The following is a 5905-nucleotide window of genomic DNA, read 5'->3' on the forward strand; positions in this document are numbered from 1 at the left end:
CTCTTTCCCCAGCTTTTACCGTGCAAAAATTTTCCATTCATTCACACCGAATTAGAATAAATTTTTTGAGACAAATCACTCTAAGTTTGAATTCAAGTCTAAGATGCCTAGAGCAGTAACATATGCCAGTGCTCGCCACCGGGAAATCTGCTAGGAAAAGTCATTTATCTTCAATCCAAACTTCACTGATTCATATTTTTAGCCAACTTCAACAAGAATAGTACCTGCAGGAACCAAACTTATGTTAAATGTTTTTTAACATAAGAAATGTTTACAAAAGCTTCCATTTGTATTCCTTTCCTTCTGATTATCTTGGTATTTTTATGGAGTATAATGGTTTTCCAGAAATGAAACCTTATCGCATTTACCTGTGGGAAATAGGAGTTTAAATTATAATGGTATGACTTGTAGCCTTGTTCCAAGATCAAATTTAGCTGCAAATTGAAGGTCTGGTGAAGGTTGCCTGCGTAATGGGTGCTGATATACACCTCTACTGTTCTCTTCATGAAAACCCTTGGGTGACTGGGAAAAGTCTGTGCCTTCTGGGTTTCCTTTCTTCCAGGCTCTGTTGGTCTCTCTGTGTCCCATGTGGGGACCACTGGAGGCTAAAGCCATCAATCCGGTGACCACATTGCCTGGTTCTGAATCCATATCTGCCAGTCACGCTTTGCTTGGCTTTGTAAACCCTCTGGGTCTCTGGTTGCTTATCTGTCAGGAGGCCGACCACTGCATCTCCCTCCAGGGGTGGGTGTGGATTAAATGATAACAGTGCAAACCATATGCTAAGTGCTCTGTGTTTGTTACTATTGTAAAAGCCAGGAGATGGTGACTAGGCCCGTCTATTCCCTTCCATCTGCCCCCAGGAAGAAATGAGGGAAAAAAGCAACATTTTTCATCCATATCTTTAGAAGCAACATGGTGTGGCTGAAAAGACACCAGTGTGTTGGAATCACATAGACCGAGGCTGTGTGATTATTAGCTGTTAATCAAGAGTGTATCATTTATGCCCTCTGAACTTCAGTCTCCTCGTTTGGAGGGAACGATACTGTCTACCTCAGAAGGACTTGAAGGATATTACATTTGTTAATAAAGTAATTAGTAAAGTATATAGCACTTATCTGGCTAGTTGGTCGAAATGGTCAACAAAGCTCACTTTTCCTCCCTTTCTGTCCTCACAGTCACATTCCATGATTCTTCTTGGTTTTCTTCTGCAGATAAACTTTCATCACTCTTCAGTTTCCTTTTCCTCTGTAAACTTACTCATCCTTCATCCAGCTCTTTGAATTCCTGCCCTTTTCTGGGCCAGCATCTGTATCAATTCAACTGGGGCATTAGCTACTCTAGAAGTTAGAACTTCCAGCAGTGATCCCTTAATCCCTCCAAGAGAGCGGGAGAGAGAGGAGGAAACTCTGTGGGGTGTGTGTGTGTGTGCACGCATGTGTGGGGTGTGTGTGCGTGCATGTGTGGGGTGTGTGTGTGCACATGTGTGGGGTGTGTGTGTGTTTCATCTATCTATGCATTCAACCGAAACTCACCGAGGTCTCACCATTACACTGAAACAGTGCAAGTTTCCGGGAACTAAAGCCAGAACATAGGCCTGGTCCCTAGCTTGGCAAAATTCATAAATTCTTATGGGGGAAAGAGACACATAAACAGGTCCTTGGAAGGTAATACGGTGAGTATGAAGGGTGTGCAGGCAGCATTAGGGAGGGACTGCTCATCCATCTGTCAGAGCAGGTGGTCAAATCTTTAGAGGAAGTGGGGCTCCCCGAGACTTGCAGGGTATGCTAGAGTTAGCCCAGTGGGGGAGGGGAGAAAGAACAAGGTGAGGTGGGGAGTTGGGGCAGAGGGGTCAGGAGGAACCAAGCACCGAGGAGAGACACAGCTTCGTGGCAGCATGGTGACCACGGACTGGAAGTGAGAGAAGACCTGAGCCTGTAGAGAGATCAAGGGACAGGAGCTAAAACTGTACCTGTAAAGCCACAATATAGGATTTTAATCAGAACAATCTCGCCAGATTTGAATTGTAGAATTCTCAGAGGCTCCCTTGATATTAGACTCAATGGGAGGCAAGACTGAAAACCCAGAGACAAGTCAGACAAGCTGGAAGGGTAGGGGAACAGGTGAGTCAAGAGATGATGAACGCATTGATCAGGGCAGGGGTGGGAAGGACAGAGAAGGGGGTGTATTTTCAGGGTTCTCCAGGAAACTGAACCAATAGTATATATGTATATCACATACATACATGAGGAGGCTTGTTATAGGAACTGGCTCACAGTTCATGCTTACAAAAATGGAATTAGGCCACCATTGAGGATCTGGTCTCAGACAGCTCTCTGCCCCACTGAGAACTTGAACTTTCTTTGAACTGGACACCACCAGCTGTATTCAGAACAGCACCTGCCAGCTGCAACCTTATGGTCTCAAGTTCTCCTCTTGTAACTATGCAACCATTTCAGACCCCAAATAAGCCTAACTTAACAATCACCCGTACTTCTGGCCAGCTCTAATTTCAATCCTTGATAAACAATTCATGTAAATATAACCTTCAGTTTTTGCCTTTATAACTCCATTTTGTAGTTGGGTGGAACAGAATTCAAGTGCTTCTTGAATCTGTGTCTCCCAGGCAGCAGTCCTAACAAACCCCAAATATTTCATTTCAGTCAGGTCTCCATTTATGTAATTTTGGTTAAGAGCACTGTGGGCAGGACGTGCAGTACCCATTCGATGTTGTTCTTGGGTAGTTTCTCCTATTTCCTTCTGCTCCAGCGCCCCCAGGCAGCTTACACTGACAGTTACCATTCTGCATGGGAAAGGTAAACTTACTGGTTCCCAGTTGGGGTTTCCCCTCAACCCTGGTTTGCCCGCTGTCACCCGGAGGTGGATTCACTGATAGAGGTTTGTAGCATCTGACCTTGTAAGTTGTCGGTGACCAGTGTGTTCTCTGGTATTGGAGAGATAAAAACCTTGTATTCTTGGGAGCGAGAGTGCCCAATTTGCCGTGCCAAGGTGCCTTTCCTTGACAGAACCTTCTGTAACCGTTTGCCATCAGTAACCATCGATGGTGCTGAGGGGGGCAGGAAACCCCCTGAGGGTGACCACGTATTAGAGTATGTTCAGCGCAAGTATCCACCAGAGCTGTCACCTTTTGTTTATTTCTGGGGACCAGTGAATAGTGAGCCCAACACAAGGCCTTGGATCACCTCCAGCGGCCTGCATCCCACCTAGAATAGGACTGTATCCCTGAGGCCTCTGCTGGGCCCTTTCACTGGACCCTTTACAGCCTTGGGATAGCCTTCTGGCTTTGCCAGCTTCCCCTCTGTCTTGGCTCTTTCCCACAGCCTGTACCCATTCCCGGGATTTGCCAGTCCCCCCCAGATCAGCAATGGACAGTGGACCACCCAACATCATAAATGTCCTGTCCCACGACTGGGCTGAGAGTGGATGTCAGATCCCACACCGGGTGCTGGGGGCAGACTGATTGTCTTGGTTTATATTCCTGCAGTGAATGTGGCCCAATCAAGGCCTTCAAAGACAGGGGGTAGATGGCCTGTCTCATTCCTCACTCCCTATGGATTTGTGGCACCTCCTCTGTAGATTCCCAAGGCCCCACATGTCCAGGGAGAACCCCTTATTGGGCCAAGCCTCCCTGCAGCTAGAATAATCCAATTAACAAGGGAGTGAGGCCCTGGAACCCCCCAAGCACCACGCAGGTGCTGCTGGAGGGTTGGGTGTGTGCTGATGGGGCTCATTTCCTCTGCCTCCTACCCGTTAGAGAAAAGCCACCCTCCACCCGGTATCCCATATGCCCACTCACCATGCCTGGGTACCTTCCCTGGCCTTTTGCTGGAACTTAGCAGCTATATGAGTAAACTTAGCAGGCATGTATTCTCTCGTCACAAGTGTTTCCTGAATTGGAGGCTGCCCCATGGGCTGGGATGCTGTCACTGTGCCTTTGCTTTCTTCTGCATTAGGGCGTTCTGTCCATTTCACAGTCATTACACAACATCCTTTTCTTTCCCTCCTCACTTTCCCAGGATCCCATCTCTTAGCGTCCCCATCAGGCTTTGTTATGAGGGCTCAGACCTTAATGCACAGTACCCTGCACCTGCCTCACTTTGCAAAATGGGGACTTACCACCCTGCTCTTCCGCCTTGTCTGCACGTCCTCTAACCTCCGCTCTTCTTCCCACTCTCTGAACTCGAGCTTCAACCTCTAGCTGGACGTCAGTGTCCAGCCACTCTGCCCACCCTAGAGGTCAGCACACCACAGCAGCCCTCCATCCTCTTCTGTTAGCCAAGAATTCTAAGAATGGAGACCCGGTTGAGTAAAAAAACAAGAAAAAAAGCGATTATTTGGGGTTTGTTAGGACTGCAGCCCAGGAGACACAGATCCAAGAAGCACCTGAATTATGTTCTGCTGGACACAAAAATGGGGGAGGCTTATAAAGGCAAAACCCACAAGGTTACATAAATTGTTTATCAAGAATTAGGGCTGGAGCTGGCAAGAAGTAAGAGCTCTTGCTAAGAAAGGATTGGTTGGGGGTTTGAAATGATTACATAGTTGCAAAGGGGGAGGGTCTTTGAAACTGGTGCATATTGTTTTGAAAATGGCTGATGGTATCTTTTGAGTTTGACACCATTTAGAAGATTCAAGTTCTTAGGGATGCAGGATCCTGTCTGAAAGCACTTCCACCAGGGCCACCCATCCATTTTGATTTTTAAATGATCTTAATGTATGTCATCATTTCTTTTCCTCAGTGTGCTCTGTGCAGTTCCTCAAAGAAGTGCATTAGACCAGCTGACTTTGGAGGCATCCCTGTACTCACACAGTGGTCCAAAAGTATCTACTGTATGGGTCACCCCTCCCCACACAGAGGTTGATGACCAACCTGGGATTCCCCCGTGGCAGATGGGTCTTTCCCAAGACCCACCTCTTTGGTCTCCTGCCTGGCTTGCCAATTGTTGGTTCCCAAACTGACCCCTGTACATGGAGGGCAAGGAGAGACTGAAGAAAGTGCCAGAACACTCCAGATAGGTAAGAGGCAGGTGTAACATAGGAGGCTTGTCTCGGACATCGCAAGTGGAGGTGGATGTAGGTGGATCCCTACATCCACCGCCAGAATCTTAAAAGTTTACACAGAGGCTTTAAGTGGGTTTAGTCACGTATGCTGTCTATCCAGATGGTCTCAACAGCAGTAGCCTGTCTCAAGGCTGCGTCCTTGGGGCAGCTTCCAGTGTGAGCAGGGCAGGTAGAATGTACATTCCAAGGATGCAGGAGGGGCTGCTGATTGCCCAGGTCCAGCTCAGAGTTAACCAGTGGTCATGTCCTCTTGATGGCCTCCCCCAACAGAAGGAAATGATAAATGTGTTGAGAGGTGGAGGAAAGCGAAGATGAAGCCTTGTTTCTGGTTTGGATGCCTTGGTTAGTGATGGGGAAACAGGGTTTCTTAAGGGGATTTTGGACAGAGTTGTTGAAAGGGGGGATAAGCTCATTGCTGACAACCCAATGGGGGCTGTTTACATTATCTTCATTCAGAGTAATCCTGGTGCTTGAATTTTGTCCTTAAATGAGTTCACAAACTCAGGTAATAAGCTCAGATATACAAGAAAAGCCAACTACAGAACCTCACAACTGTCTTTTTCGTTTTGATCTACCCGTTCTTTCTGCTCAGTCTATTTGGAGCTTCCCCTCCCCTCCCCTCCCCTCCCCTAGGGTTTGAACCTCCGTAAGCAGTTGTGATCCCAGGGGAGGTTGCTTAGTGGGGTGGGTGGGGCCGCGCAGCTGCATCTTGGGCATCAGGCCACACAGGCGTGCTGGGATGTCCTTCTTCCTGACGCCGTTGGCCTCTCGGGTCTGGAGGTCTTTGCTGCACGTGGCCTCAGACGAGGAGCATGGGATTCCC

Source organism: Lipotes vexillifer, unplaced genomic scaffold, assembly GCF_000442215.2.
Source record: "Lipotes vexillifer unplaced genomic scaffold, Lipotes_vexillifer_v1.1 scaffold1221, whole genome shotgun sequence".
Taxonomy (NCBI): Eukaryota; Metazoa; Chordata; class Mammalia; order Artiodactyla; family Lipotidae; genus Lipotes; species Lipotes vexillifer.